This window comes from Trachypithecus francoisi, unplaced genomic scaffold (genome assembly GCF_009764315.1).
Source record: "Trachypithecus francoisi isolate TF-2019V2 unplaced genomic scaffold, Tfra_2.0 Lachesis_group15, whole genome shotgun sequence".
In the NCBI taxonomy this organism is placed as follows: domain Eukaryota; kingdom Metazoa; phylum Chordata; class Mammalia; order Primates; family Cercopithecidae; genus Trachypithecus; species Trachypithecus francoisi.
The window spans coordinates 60,664,819-60,681,025 of NW_022681460.1; the positions used below are offsets into that span (position 1 = coordinate 60,664,819).

The window sequence follows — 16,207 nt, forward strand, 5'->3', positions numbered from 1 at the left end:
CAACCTCCGCCTCCTGAGTTTGAGCAATTCTGCTGCCTCAGCTTCCCATGTAGTTGGGATTACAGGCATGTGCCACCATGCCTGGCTAATTCTGTATTTTAATAGAGACAGGGTTTCACCGTGTTGATCAGGCTGGTCTCAAACTCCTGACCTCAGTTGATCCATCGGCCTCAGCCTCCCAAAGTGCTAGCATTACAGGTGTGAGCCACCGCACCCAGCCCATAATGTTGGTAACATATAAAAGAGTTACTCATTCTCTGTTGAAAGAAGAGACTCTTAACCATTCTTCTCTCTTTAAAGGAAGATTGCTCTCTATTTTCTTTGCTTTCTTTGGGTTTGAGTCATTTTTCAGTTGAATTAGCAGGGCACAGTCTGTTTTTTCAATGAACAAATAACAATGCCCTCTTGATTTGAGATTATGTAATTGACTATAATAACTCATGAAATGTTTGCAAAGTCAAAGTGAAACTGCTGACTTAAATTTAGTTTAAATTATGATTAAGAGGTTTTCTAGAAACCAACTCTGCAAAGACATTTTGGGGACCACTTGGGAAATTGTTAAATCAAAGTGGTGTGTATTTGAAAGCTTACTACAATATATTTTGTAACGTGTTCTCAAAATGTTTTCTTAGAAAAAGTTTTTATAGTTCTCTGAAATCGAGCCAGAAGATCCTGAATCTGACAATTTTTTAAATAACTAACAGTGAATTTTTAGGTGAAACAATCTTTGCATTGTTCCATTTATGTAGCTTTTATTTAAAAGAACGTAGAAATGCTAAACGATGAAATAAAATATTTTGGATAGCCCTACCCATTGAGCCTCAAAAGTGTTCCTGACCTTGTTCTTAGAAGCACTTCTGTGTGTTATACGCTGGTTTTCAAACACTGAAAATGTTCATATGGACTTTCACGTTATTCTGCACCCCAGCACCTTATGCTCAACAGCCGAGATAAGAAAAGAAGGCTCTTCAGAGCACTGCGTCTCATTAAAGTGCTGTCCAAAATCTCATCCATGCCTGATAAAGTTAGTGGAATGTCAGGGCCTCTACTGTGATGAAAGGATCTAAATGTGACTTCTCAAGCAGCCAAAATATTAGCTGTCATCCCTGTCCGTGCAGAGTTCTAAGAGTAGGCCTTGCAGACACAAAACTGTATGTACAGAATGACCCTTGTTATGTTACAAATTTTCAAAATGAAAAGAAGAAAGTGGACAGGAAATACACAATGAGTTCACAGTGGGTACCTGTGGACCTGGGAATGATGGTGATTTTTGTTTTCCTCTATTAACTTTTTCGTTTGCATTTTAAAGCCTACAACAATGCAAATATGTATTTGTAAATGTCAAAACAACATAGTTTTCTAAAAAGTGGAATAGATGCTGTAGTTATTGGCAGAGCCAAAATCAGAGTGAGGACATGGTGACCGTGAGCCCTGAATGTAAGCTGCCCAATAGCATTGCCAGACCTGCACGTCAACCTGGGATTTAAAATATGCTCACGGTAGGGGTGCTGAGTCAGGAACCTGCTTACATGCCAGAAGGACCAAATACCTAGAACGGTAATGACTTTCGGCTGGGCACGGTGGCTCACATCTGTAATCCCAGCACTTTGGGAGGGTGAGGTGGGTGGACTGCATGAGTCCGGAAGTGCAAGACCAGCCTAGGCAACATGGTGAAACCCCATCTCTACAAAAGATACAAACATTAGCTAGGTGGGGTGGTGTGTGTCTGTAGTTCCAGCTACTCAGGAGGCTGAGGCAGGAGGATCTCCTGAGCCCAGGAAGCTTGCGACTGTAGCGAGCCATGATCATGCCAGGCTGGGTGACAGAGTGAGACCCTATTTAAAAAAAAAACGAGGCCAGGCACGGTGGCTCAAGCCTGTAATCCCAGCACTTTGGGAGGCCGAGATGGGCAGATCACGAGGTCAGGAGATCGAGACCATCCTGGCTAACACGGTGAAACCCTGTCTCTACTAAAAAATACAAAAAACTAGCCGGTCGAGGTGGTGGGCACCTGTAGTCCTAGCTACTTGGGAGGCTGAGACAGGAGAATGGTGTAAACCCAGGAGGCGGAGCTTGCAGTGAGCTGAGATCCGGCCACTGCACTCCAGCCTGGACAAAAGAGCGAGACTCCGTCTCAAAAAAAAAAAAAAAAAAAAAAAAAAAGAAAAGAAAAAAGAAAAAGAGAGAGAGAAAAGAAAAGAAAAAAAGAAATGTAATGACTTTGGACCAGTAGGGAAGCAGAGAGATCAGTGTCATTGTATATCACACATTCAGGATCTGCATCCAACCCTTCTGCATCCAATCCTCCTGACTTCCACTGTGGCTGGGGCCCTGTCAGTCTTTCTCACTTTAATGTTCTTTCGCTGTTTTTATCCAAAGCCATTGAGGATGATATTCCTTTTTTTTTTTGAGATGGAGTCTCTCTCTGTCACCCAGGCTGAAGTGCAGTGGCCGGATCTCAGCTCACTGCAAGCTCCGCCTCCCGGGTTTACACCATTCTCCTGCCTCAGTCTCCCGAGTAGCTGGGACTACAGGTGCCGGCCACCACACCCGGCTAATTTTTTGTATTTTTAGTAGAGATGGGGTTTCACCATGTTAGCTAGGATGGTCTCCATCTCCTGACCTCATGATCTTCCTGCCTCGCCCTCCCAAAGCACTGGGATTACAGGCACGAGCCACCACGCCTGGCTGATACTCATTTTAACAACATTTTAGGTGGTACATACATTTTGGTCAAGGAGAGACACAGACAGAGTTTTGCCTGGGTGTTGGTAGTGGCCACAAATGAATCTCTAGCCTGGTAGTTTCTAGGGTGTGCGGTGGCGTTGAGGGTGGGATAAACAGGTGAAAAGATGTGGTGCTGGCCTCTGGGAGAAGCAGAGAAGGCAACGGTGGATCTGAGAAGTGACTTTTGTGTTTCACACTCCCTTGTCTTCTTTACATCCTCTTCTTATAGCAGCTCTTCCCCTGCCTCTGGTGTTTCTGTCCTCTTGGTGCCCTCTGGGTGGTCAAAACCCGACAAGAGCACATCTTGGAAACTGCTTGCCCCAAAGGGCTCCTTTTCCTTCATTTCTGTCTTGTTCCCTTTCTTCCCTATCTCCCTGTGCTTCCTTTATCCTCATGAAATATATGCGCAGAGTCCACAGCATATTTAGACTCAGAACACTGAGACGTTTGAGAGTAGTAGCTGTCAGGTCCTTCATATAGCTAACAATTTGGGACTAATATTTTGAACAGTGTCCGGTGTTGTGGGAAGTCAGGGACCCCGAACGGAGGGACCGGCTGGAGCCGTGGCAGAGGAACATAAATTGTGAAGATTTCATGGACATTTATCAGTTCCCAAATAATACTTTCATAATTTCTTACACTTGTCTTTATTTTAATCTCTTAATCTTATTATCTTCGTAAGCTGAGGATGTACATCACCTCAGGACCACTGTAACGATTGTGTTAACTGTATAAATTGATTATAAAACGTGTGTTTGAACAATAAGAAATCAGTGCACCTTGAAAAAGAACAGAATAACAGTGATTTTAGAAAACAAGGGAAGACAACCATAAGGTCTGACTGCCTGTAGGGTCAGGCAAAAAGAGCCATATTTTTCTTCTTGCAGAGAACCTATAAAAGGATGTGCAAGTAGGAAAGATATTGCTAATTTCTTTTCCTAGCAAGGAATATTGATATTAATACTCTGGGAAGAGAATTACATTCCTGGGGGAGGTCTATAAATGGCTGCTCTGGGGATGTCTGTCCTATGTGGTTGAGATAAGCACTGAGATATGCCCTGATCTCCTGCTGTACCCTCAGGCTTACTAGGATTGGGAAACTCCAGCCTGGTAAATTTTTGGTCAGACTGGTTCTCTGCTCTTGAACCCTGTTTTCTGTTAAGATGTTTTTCAAGACAGTATGTGCACTGCTGAACATAGACCCTTATCAGGAGTTTCTGATTTTGTCCTTGCCCTGTTTCCTCAGAAGCATGTGATCTTTGCTCTGCCATTTGCCCCTTGAAGCGTGTGGTGACCTACTCCCAAAATAGAAAGAACCTACGTTGAAATATTGGGGATGGGTTCCCCTGATAGTCAGGGAAGACAGTGTGCTAACATGACCTGCTACATTAGGTGGTGACCAACCAACTGCTAAGAGTATGTGTGTGTGTGTGTATGTGTACACATGTGTGTGACAGGCAGCCACCTCCTGGCTGTCAGAGAGCTCCAGATGGTTCAGGACAGAGGCATGACCAGGAGTATTGCAAGAGTCCCAAAGCTCTGGGGAAGAGAGGCTAAACTTCTCTGCAGTTTTGGTTTAGACATGTACAGACTTAGCTGATGGACTGAGACTCACAAAAGGCTGGACTGGAGGGAGAGCCATGGGGCTGCTGGCAAAAACCAAGATGAGCCAAGAAGTCTAGCAATGTGGGAAGAGGCAGCAGATCCTTGTGCAGGCGTTGCTGACCTAGACCCCCTGTGCTCTCTGTTCCCCGAGCAATGCCCACAGCAAAGTGTGTGCCACCGATGCTCACAGCAAAGTGCGTGCCACCCATGGAAAGTCCTCGTCAAAGTAATGAGCAGAAAGAGGTGTGTGTGTGTTGGTGGGTGGCTGTGGTGAGATGGGGGTGTCCAGAGGAGGTTGGGGGCAGCACAGCAGCCATCCATGAGCAATAGAGTCGCAGCAACAGAGCAGTCAACAGCAGCCAGAGTGGCAGATGCCAGGTCAGTGGTCTTCATTTGTAAAAATAGCACCACCTTCACAGGGTTGCTGTGAAAATGAAATATTTAATGCATGAGCAGCATCTAGCACATGACTGTACAAATTAAATAATCAGAGCTTAACAAATGTTGGCTATTAGTACTTTCTTTTTTTTTTTTTTTTGAGGTGGAGTCTCGCTCTGTTGCCCAGGCTGGAGTGCAGTGGTGCAATCTCAGCTCACTGCAATCTCCACCTCCCAGGTTCACGCCATTCTCCTGCCTCAGCCTCCTGAGTAGCTGGAACTACAGGTTCCCACCACCACACCCGGCCAATTTTTTGTATTTTTAGTAGAGATAGGGTTTCACCATGTTAGCCAGGCTGGTCTTGATCTCCTGACCTCATGATCCACCTGCCTTGACTTCCCAAAGTGCTGGGATTACAGGCGTGAGTCACCATGCCCAGCCAAGTACTTTCTTTAAAAAGTAATTTTTATATTTTATTTTTTAAAAGAGATGGGGTCTCACTCTGTTGCCCAGGGTGATCTTGAACTCCTCGTGGTGAAGGACTTTCTCTTTAGTTCAGCTAAGAGCCGAGTTCTTGTCACACAACCGTGAAAGATTAGTCTCGCAGGCACTTTGAAGGGTGAGAAGGGCAGGGTTTATTGGGCAAAAAGGAAATAAAAAGGGAAACAGGGACTCTCAGCAAAGCGAGAGTTCTGCTGGTAGGCTTCCTGCCTCACAGATTGAATTCCCATTTACCATCCCAGAATCCTCCCCTCTGCAAATGGTGTGAAATTCCGTGGCTCCACCCCAGTGCCCACGCCTCCCTGTGCAAAGGCCAGTCGAATGTTCTCTGGGAACCCCTTTATAGTTGGCTGTCTCACTGAGGTCAAACAATCCCCCAGCCTTGACCTCCCAAAGTGCTGGGATTACAGGCATAACCTACTGCATCCAGCCTCCAGTGCTTTTATCATTGGTGCTTTTGTGAGATTTCTTTACTTTTATCTACTTCTACTTGTTTTCAAGTGGTTACATAGTTTGATTTTACATGATACAATAAAAAGGATTCGGCCCAGTTTTTGTTTTTAAGCAGAGAAATTGCTTCTTAGGATGTATTTTAAAGAGTTAAATTACACCTGAAGTGGGTTGAACTTGAGCAAAGTTTTAAAAATAATTGTGTCTCAAAGTTGAACAAAAGAATTGGACCCCAGTGTCATTCTTTGCTTTAAGAGGATTGTGAGAATAACTAATAACAATTAGGAGGTTAATATATTATTGAAAGTGGTAATTTTACCAGTTTTGAACTCATGTTCAAAGACATAATTGGAATAATTTTCAATAGACATCAGTCTTTATTTCTTAGGAAATTACAGTGATTAAATTAATGGCAGGCAGCCTCTCTTATTATTTGAGGATAATAGGAGTCTGTTGAGGATTAGGGGGGAAAAATGAATGATACATGTTCTATTAAAGACTTCACAGTTGAAACATTTCTTACTGCTCTCTGTCTTGCCACAATTTGTGTATTTAAGCACAATCATCAATGCAACTTCCTTTACTGTATTTGGCCTAAAAAGTAATTCAAATGAAGAATAAGAATAATGCTTTCCTTGGGATTCCAGTATAGAGTTTTCTTTTAGGGGATGCATAATATGCCAATTCAAAAGAAAGTTATGTAATGCTTGAAGAGCTCTGTGGAAGTGGAAAAGATAGTTCATTTTTTTCTCTGGATATTTTTCAGGAGTCTGTTCCTGCTTCTTTATGAAATTGAACACTGGACAATAATAATAATATCACACTCATTATTCAGACATTTTAAATTGCTCTAATTTCTCTTTTACTTTGAAGTGAGATATTCAGATCACTGAGTATTAGAGAAATGGTGCACTGATGAAGCAGTGAATGGATCTTGATCTGTTATCTCAGCTTGAGGCTTAGTAAAGTGGTTTTTGTCAGTGGACCATTGTACCCTATTTTCTTGAATATCTTTCTATACTGAAAATGATTTAGATGGTACATCTGAGTCTAATGCCACCCAGATAAGCATCTGCAGTTGCGATGACCTGGACTTGGGTGGTACTGCTTTTCAGATTTCAGTATCACTCTAAACCTTGTCTGGCTTTTGCCCGCGTCAGTACCCTTGAGCTATAGGTTGGGAAACCTGTTTGTTTCTCTTTCTGGCTGGAATGTCTTTTAGAGATTCATGTTATAGGTTGTGACTCAAGTTATATACACCGATTCCCAAACTTTTCTTGACTTGATTCTAGACTAAACAACACTGCAATTGTGAGGCCCCCAAGGCAAAAAGTAAATAAGAAAAACTACCTAATTTAATATGCTAGAGAGTTTTTGCAAACATACAGATGACTACATCAGGAAATACTGTTTTCATTGCTTTGGAAAGTAGGAGGAAGTGACCTAAGATCTTGTTCTGGGGAGAAAGAAAGAGTTAGCACATTATTAGTTGCACCAAAGCAGAGGCAAAAACGTGAAGAAAAGTCAGTGACTTTGAGTGTTAGCTTACCTGATACAGCTAACACTCATTTATTTTAACATATCGCCACTTTTAAGTTAATACCAATTTTTCCCACTGTTTCTGGTTTAACTATTATAATTTGAAATAATCATGGTTGGAAATGTTTAGATAAATCATGATGCCTCACTACCTTGTAATTTAACACCACAAAATAAGAACTGTAAGGCAAAGGGTTTGGACAACAGGGAGTACAGGTTACAAAACAGAAAAAGAGATCTGGATTTATTTGACATGAAAGTAGAGGGTTTCTTACTCCAGGGTGTTTTTTACAGGAATTCTATACTTAAATTTTGGCCGCTGAACTAGACTTGCTGATTGTATGAACTTGGATAAAATTCCATTCAGAAGAGAAAAGATGACCAAAATAAAAAACCTACCTCATGGGACTGTAGTGCAAATTGCATGAATTAATCCATATGAAAGCATTTTGTAAATTGCAAACTGTGTCACTAAATTTATTTTATATGAGACAATCACTAAGTGTTATTAAGTGATTGAAAGGAAATATTAATCCAGCCTGTTATGTGGTTTTCCGAATGTATAAAAACAAGGAAAGCATTCCAACCTGTGAGTACCTCTGCCAGAAATGTTTACCTTAGTTGTGAAGGAACAGTCAAATCCAAATTGAGGGGTGTTAGGCAAAGCAACTGGCCTGGACTCTACAAAAACGTGTCGTGAAAGGTAAAAGGAGACTGTAGACATGCCTTGGTGATCCCTGCTTAAATTCAGGATTTAAAATAAAATATAACAAATATTCCACACTGAAACAGACATTAGTGATACAGTTGGAACATTTGGACTGTATATTGATTGCATTGTGTCAATTTAAAGTTTTCTGAGTGTGGCTGGGCATGGTGGCTCAAGCCTGTAATCCCAGCACTTTGGGAGGCTGACGCGGGTGGATCACGAGGTCAGGAGATCAAGACTACCCTTGCTAACGTGGTGAAACCCCATCTCTATTAAAGTAAAAAAAAAATTTAGCCAGGCGTGGTGGTGGGCACCTGTGGTCGCAGCTACTCAGGAGGCTGAGGCAGGAGAATGGTGTGAACCCAGGAGGCGGAGCTTGCAGTGAGCCGAGATCATACCACTGTACTCCAGCCGGGGCCACAGAGCAAGACTCCATCTCAAAAAAAAAAAAAAATTTCCTGAGTGTGACCATTATTATGTAACTATGGTGGGATCATTGCTCTTAGGAAGTATATGCTGAAGTATATAGGGGGTGAACCATCTTTATGTCTGCAAGTGACTCAAATGGTTCAGCAAAATATTTAGATATGCAGAGAGATAAAGCAAATGTGGAAAAGTGTCATAATTTGGGAATCAAGGTGAAGGCCATCTAGTTGTTCATTGCTACCTATTCCTACAACCTTTCTACAGTTTTAAACATTTTCAAAATACAATTTTGGAAAAAAAATTTAAGAAGAAAAAATCCAGGTACTCAAAAATACAGATCTTGAAATATGTTCTTTACAGAGCATGTCTTCCTGCAATCTTATTTTTCTGTGAGATGCCGATATATAGATTTTAAAAAAGAAAAATCTGTGTTTTTATAAATGTATGCTTTTAGGCAATGAACAGGATTATTGTTACTAATTTGAAGCATATTCCCACTGGCTGGGCGCGGTGGCTCATGCCTGTAATCCCAGCACTTTGGGAGGCCGGAGGCGGGCAGATCACAAGGTCAGGAGCTCAAGACCAGCCTGACCAAAATGGCGAAACCCTGTCTCTACGAAAAATACAAAAATTAGCTGGGCATGGTGGCACTTGCCTGTAATCCCAGCTACTCAGGAGTCTGGAGCAGGAGAATCACTTGAACCTGGGAGGTGGAGGTTGCAGTGAGCTGAGATTGTGTGCCACTGCATTCCAGCGTGGGCCACAGAGTGAGACTCTGTCTCAAAAAAAAAAAAAAAAAAAAAAGAAATATATTCCACTGGAAAAATTCCAGGAAAATAGATAGAAGTTCTCAATCCATGTGCACATCTTTTGTGGTATTTAAAAGTGAAGTAAAAATGTATCATGGGATGTGTTCAAAAGGACAGAACATTATTTTTACTGTCCTCTTTAGAAAAAATTCAAGTTTGGGGATCTCAGTTTAATGATTTTGTGATAATTCGCTACCCGGATCTTCTTTCCTATGAGATTAAACTTTTGTTTTCATTTTTTGAGAGAGACATTGGGAAGTTATTGTTAGCAGAGGTGAATCTGTGTAGGTCTGCACCAACTTGATTCTTGCCTCTTCAAAGGAAAGAATTCGATTGAGGGGCATGACTTAGAGTGAGAGACTGAGGCAAGTTTTTGAGGAGTGAGAGCTTATTAAAAAGTTTTAGAACACAAACCAAAGGAAGTAAAGGACATTTGGAAAAGTGCCAAGCAGACAACTTGAGAGATCCAAGTACCCTGTTTGATCTTTGACTTGGGGTTTTATACATCGGCATGGTACAGGGGTTTCTGTCTCTCGTCCCCTGATTCTTCCCTTGGGACTAGCTTACCGCATGCGTAGTGGCCTGCCAGCACTTGGGAGGGGAGCATGCTCAGTGTATTTACTGAAGTTGTGTGTGTGCTCACTTGAGGCATTTTTCCCTTACCAGTTGAGTGTTCCTAGAGGGAGGTCATATACTAGTTAAACTCTGTCATTTTGCCCCTTAGTACACATACTTGGGCCCACTTGCCAACTCCTGAGATCTTATCAGGAAGCTGCTGATCGCCAACTTCAAGTGTTTCCTACCTATTGGGAGACTGCCTGTCCCTGGCACCAGCTGCCACCAATTATTATTTTAGAGAGCCAGTTTAACAACTACCTGACCATCACCTGATGGTTTAACATTGCCTGACCTGTTTGTGTTTGCTTAGCTATCTACCCTAACATTATCATGATGATTGACTTACTATTCTGTTGCTTATTCCTGGGGTTGATGTGGTGGGATTCTGATTTTCTCCCAGGTGATTGAGTCCAGGCAGAAATCTCATGATTCACTTTTCTCTCTCTCTCTCTCTCTTTTTTTTTTCCCGTAAAGGTCAAAGACAACAGAACTGGACCAAGAAAGTTCGTAAGTTTTTGGTATGTAATTGAAAACTCTTTGCAACAAATTCTTTCTCTTTAGTGATATTTATGGCTTGAAAGGCCTGAGTTTCACTTTGTTATTCTAGTTTGTGAATCAACTTAGTGTAGTCTAGATATGTTTATCCTAGTCTAGGATTTATGCAGAGGGAAGTTCATAGTATTACTACCTTTGGTCCTCTGAAGATTACTTTTCAGTGGGAGAATTAAGTAATTTATTTAGTTATTTATGGGTTGATTCTTTTTTTTTTTTTTTTTTTGCCTCTCTCAGAGTAAGGAATATACCGTGACTATCAAAGTGCTTTAAAACTATAATTATGTGAAGAGTCTATTTTACAAGCAATTGCGTGTTTAAATGCCCGAGTATAAATTGAATGCTCTAGAAATGGAGTACTTACTGATTCAAATTTACTAATAATTACAATTAAATATTTATATTTAATAATTATAGTAGAACAGTAAAACAATCTGAAGATGTCCCACCTCTAAAGTTTATAAGTTTATTCCTAATGATCTAGGAAAGACTGGAGTTGAATGCCTGTGTGTTCTTCTCATTATTACTCTGATTTTCTATTATAAAATGATTTTAAAAGAATTTTTTATATATCTTAGCTCCTCACTAAAGTATCCATCTTTTATTTGGTTTAACTCTTGTTTGTTTGTTTTTGAGACAGTGTCTCACTTTGTCCCCCAGACTGGAGTGTAGTGGCATGATCGTGGCTCACTGCAGTCTTGATCTCCCAGGTTCAGGTGATTCTCTCACCTCAGCCTCCCAAGTATGCCACCATGCCCAGCTAATTTTTAAAATTTTCTGTAAAGATGGGGTCTCATTATGTTGCCCAAGCTGATCTCTAACTCCTGGTCTCCAGTGATCTTCTTGCCTCAGCCTCCCAAAGAGCTAGGATTATAGGCGTGAGCCATTGCACTAAGCCTTAATTCATTTTTTTCCAAAGATGAAACACAATTTTAAACTTGCTGTGGAATTCAAAGGAAGTATTCTTTTCCAGTTATCTTATTTTTTTTGAGATGGAGTCTTGCTCTGTCTCTAGGCTGGAGTGCAGTGACGTGATCTCGGCTCACTGCGACCTCCACCTTCCGGGTTCATGCCATTCTCCTGCCTCAGGCTGTCTGGTAGCTCAGACTACAGATGCCCGCCACCACACCTGGCTAATTTTTTGTATTTTTAGTAGAGATGGAGTTTCACCATGTTGGCCAGGGTGGTCTCGATCTCCTGACATCATGATTCACCTGCCTCAGCCTCCCAAAGTGCTGGGATTACAGGCGTGAGCCACTGTGCCTGGCCGCCCACAGTTATCTATTAAGGACACATCTTTTTGTGACTCTATAGATATAATTGAAATTCTGGTAAATTTACCAGAATTGCTTAAGTCATTAAGCAATAACTTAAATGCTATTATTTCCTATGACCCAGAAAATAATCACTATTGTCCCCAGTATGTAGTTTCTACCATTTCCAATAATGTTGCAACTGTCTTTGAAACATTGTTAGTCATAACTCATTAGTCACCATGGTGCTTTTTGGTGACCATTGCCCTTCTCTTTCTTATTCTGTAGTTATTTTTCTATTTTTTATTTTTTTGAGACAGAGTCTCGCTCTGTGGCCCAGGCTGGAGTGCAGTGGCCGGATCTCAGCTCACTGCAAGCTCCGCCTCCCAGGTTTACGCCATTCTCCTGCCTCAGCCTCCCGACCAGCTGGAACTATAGGCGCCCGCCACCTCGCCCGGCTAGTTTTTTTGCGTTTTTTATTAGAGACAGGGTTTCACCGTGTTAGCCAGGATGGTCTCGATCTCCTGACCTCATGATCCGCCCATCTCGGCCTCCCAAAGTGCTGGGATTACAGGTTTGAGCCACCGCGCCCGGCATTCTGTAGTTATTAAAACCCGTTGTCCTGGTTGTCCAACTCATGGACACGCAAATTAGCTTTGGTGCATACCTTAGTGGTTCAGACGTCTTCTAAGACATAAATTCTGTTGTTTCAACATGTGTATGAAAGATAGGCATTTACTCATGAGTCAGTCAGTAAGATGTCTGCATTGTCTTCTGCAGTAAAGAATGCTTTATTTACTATAAAATTTGATGTTTTGTTGAGGAATGTTAAGTGATGCTTTTTTATACTCATACTTTTCATTGATGATACACAAAACTGATTACCCTAAGGTATTGACAAAAGTGGGTGATTTTACCGTCTTCAAAAGTTGTCAAGTATGTTTTCCAGTATAACACTTCTGACTCTCGGATTAGGGACCTCCCATCACAGTGGCCATCTAGTAAGAACATGGCTTGTTATAAGAAACTGCGTTTGTTGGAAGACTGAATTAGATGAACTTTATAGTCTCTTGTAATAAAATAAGAGATAGCACAATGGTACAAAGGGGAGGTTCTGAGCTCAGAGTTCTGGGGTTTGAATCTTATCTGTGACACAAATACACACCAATCTGTATGACCTTGGGCAAACTGCTTAACTTTTACGCACTTCACTTTCCTCATCTGTTAAATGGAGACAGTATTAGTACCCATAGCTGATGTAAGGATTTAATGTGTTAATATGAATATAGCTCTTAGAACAATATCTGGTGCATAATTAAGCACTTAATAAGTATTAGTTATGACGATATATTAGTTCATTCCCACACTGCTATAAAGAACTACCTGAGACTGGGAAATTTATAAAGAAGGGAGGTTTAATTGGCTCGCTGTTCCACAGGCTGTACAGGAACCATGGCTGGGGAGGTGTCAGGAAACTTACAATCATGGCGGAAGGCAAAGGGGAAGTAGTCACAGTCTTCACATAGCAGAACGAGAGAGAGAAAGAGAGAGAAGGGGAAAGTGCTACACACTTTTTATATTTTATTTATTCTTATTTTTTAATTTTAAAAAACAGAAAGGGGGCTTTGCCATTTTGCCCAGACTGACCTCAAACTCCTGAGCTCAAGCGATCTGTTACACACTTTTAAACAACCAGATCTCATGAGAACTCACTCATTGTCATGAGAACAACAAGAGAAAATCCACCCCCATGATCCAGTCACCTCCCACCAGGCCCCTCTTTCAACACTGAAGATCGTAATTCAACATGAGATTTGGGTAGGGGCACAGGGTCAAACCATATCAGATGGTGATGAACGATCTTGTCATCAGCCATGGCCTTTATTCCCAGCAACTTACTTCTTCAGGTGTCCTTATATACTGCCTTGGTTCCACCTGATGCAAACGTAAGGCAAAGCTCAGACTTCACCGCTTTCTGCTGAAACTGACACTGTGGTGTCCTTTCTTCCATCACACTGCTCCCCCCATTTTACAGGCTCCACCTCTCCTCTTCCCCTCCCTGCCTCATTGCAGGTCTTTCCACATACATCCAAACACCGCTGGATTTCAGATTTTATGACAAAGGGGTTTATTATGATATTTTTCTAGCAAAGTCAAATGTTTACATAAGAGAAAGTCTTGAACCGGTTACTAGGATAATAAAATGTCCTCCAACTTCATGCAAAAGTATGTTAACAATTTTCATCTTTTAATCCTGTCATTAAGCTATACTAAAGGAATCTTGTTTATCCAGTCATTCTAATATATTATCAACATAGTTCTTTTTAAAAAAATTTTATTTTAAGTTCTGGGATACATGTGCAGAATGTGCAGGTTTGTTACATGGGTATACAGGTTCCATGGTGGTTTGCTGCATCTATCAACCTGTCATCTAGGTTTTAAGCCCCATATGCATTAGTTATTTTTCCTAATGCTCTCCCTCCTCTTGCCCCCCACCCCGACAGGTCCTGGTGTATAATAGACATAGTTCTTAGTTCAAGGGTGTGTAGTGGGAGCAAACAGTTCCTATTTAGTTTTCATTCACATGTGCCTACATTTTTGGCCCCATAATTATTTTGAGTTCTCCACAGATTTCTTAAGTACAGAATGCTTGTCTAATTATTTTGACATATTCCTGCTGGGCAGTAAATATTGTGAAGTTTTATGTGAATGCATTTGAACATCAGGTTATATTTTTCTTACTATGTTTTACTTGCTATGGCCTATGAAACTTATGTTCTAAGGATGGCTTAATTTTGATTTATGTTACCAAGTGATTCAAGGTGTCAATGGACTTTTTCCAGAACAGAAACGTGTGGGGCCAGGTCTCACACCTCTAATAAAGAAACAACTCAGACTCCAAGGGTTTCTTGCCTTATTTTAAAATAAACTCTGTGTTAAAACCTTGTGTGCTGGCAGTGAAGAAATAGATGACCACATGTATTTTCTTCTTGAAGGCTCATAATTTTTGTGCATATGTGTGCAAAATATAACAATATGAACAAGAATGTGGCAACTAGATTACAAAAAAAGAACTGGCAAAAGAATACTTATATGGACATTATTTCTTGAAAACAGTATCTGTAAGCTTTTCAGATTATTGAGAGGGCAGGTTAACATTGGAGCTATTGTTTTCCTGGTTAATAATATTTTTGCTTTTTTAAAATTGTAGCTCAAAAATATGGGTATAGCTTTCTAAAAAATAGAATCCAATTTCAAGAATGGTGAGGTACTAACTGAAAATCTCTAAATCTTTTGAGATTATTTCCACACATTAATAGGGCATTTCCTCAGAAAATTTTCTGCATGTATTATAGGTAGACAGTGAGGAAAAGGGAATAGAAAAGATCAAGTTTTCTCAGCAAGCAAAAGGTTTCTTGTTGCCATTTTCATTTTCCCTGAGTTTATTATCCTCAGTAGAGACATCAATGTCTTTCCTAATAAAATCACCTTCCAGCCAAACTGTTAAAAAGGGCAACTAACTACCTTGGGTGTATGTCAGTTTACACAGAAAAAATTTAAATAGAGCTTGAAGAAATATAGAAAAGACTTCTGTTAATAATTAATGAGGCACAGGAGCTCTTATTAGACTAGACTGTGTTATGCTGAAATTAACTCTCGAGTAACTCTGATTTCTTTTTTTTTTTTTTGAGTCGGAGTCTCACTCTGTTGCCCAGGCTGGAGTGCAGTGGCACGATCTTGGCTCACTGCAACCTCTGCCTCCCGGGTTCAAGCGATTCTTTTGCCTCAGTCTCCCGAGTAGCTGGGACTATAGGCAGACACCACCATGCCTGGCTAATTTTTAATAGAGACGGGGTTTCACCATGTTGGCCAAGATGGTCTTGATCTCCTGACTTTGTGGTCCACCCGCCTTGGCCTCCCAAAGTGCTGAGATTATAGGCGTGAGCCTCACTGTGCCTGGCTGTATCTCTGATTTCTTACCCAAACTCTATGTTCAGTGCTGGTCATCAGGAGGGGAGGGCTCCTCTACTCCATATAATCACTCAGGGATTCAGGCTGATGAAAGCTCCACCATCCTGCAACACCACCATGTCAATAGGTGGCTTCAGAGTTGGCCATGACACAGGAGGGTGTGGGGCACTCATACTCTTCTCCAGACACAAAGTGATGACATCACCTCTGCCCAGTTCCCATTGGTCAGAACAACTCACGTGGCCTCTCCTAACTGCATGGGCCTGGGAGGTCTTCCTGGGGGCTAAGGGAGAAGAGGAGAACTAGACACAGAGCACAGTAGCAATTTCTTATCTGATTTTATGTGCTGCAAAGTTATCACTTCGGTGTCTCTATATAACACCCTTCCTTTCTAAATCAGTCACACTTACAATTCCTTCTGTTCTGCCAGGTAATTGAGTTATTTTGATATTTTAAAATTAACTTCACATTTTTTACTTTCTGAGCTTAGGTGAGAACAAGTGAAACAAAGATTATGAAGAAGGAATTAGTGAAGGCATAGATACCATCAACAGCAGAAAAATGTCTAATTACATTTTAGCCTTCATCTGTTTATAGACTTCATTGGTGTTATTAATGGTACTTTCTTTTTTCCCAACAAAATCATTACTTGAAATTTAATGTAACTG

The 16,207-nt window shown here is 41.1% G+C and overlaps 1 protein-coding gene across 6 annotated transcripts in view; it reads left to right on the forward strand.

Moving 5' to 3' along the window:
* IPCEF1 (interaction protein for cytohesin exchange factors 1) overlaps nucleotides 1–16,207 on the forward strand; it is a 204,807-nt gene that overhangs the window by 58,620 nt on the left and 129,980 nt on the right. For 3 of the 6 annotated variants that reach the window (XM_033234991.1, XM_033234994.1, XM_033234997.1), the window contains exon 2: nucleotides 10,237–10,280. The exons of the other annotated variants lie outside the window; for them this stretch is intronic. The gene's annotated coding sequence lies outside the window, so the exon portion shown is untranslated. The remainder of the gene's footprint in view (nucleotides 1–10,236; nucleotides 10,281–16,207) is intronic. 6 annotated transcript variants of the gene reach the window in all.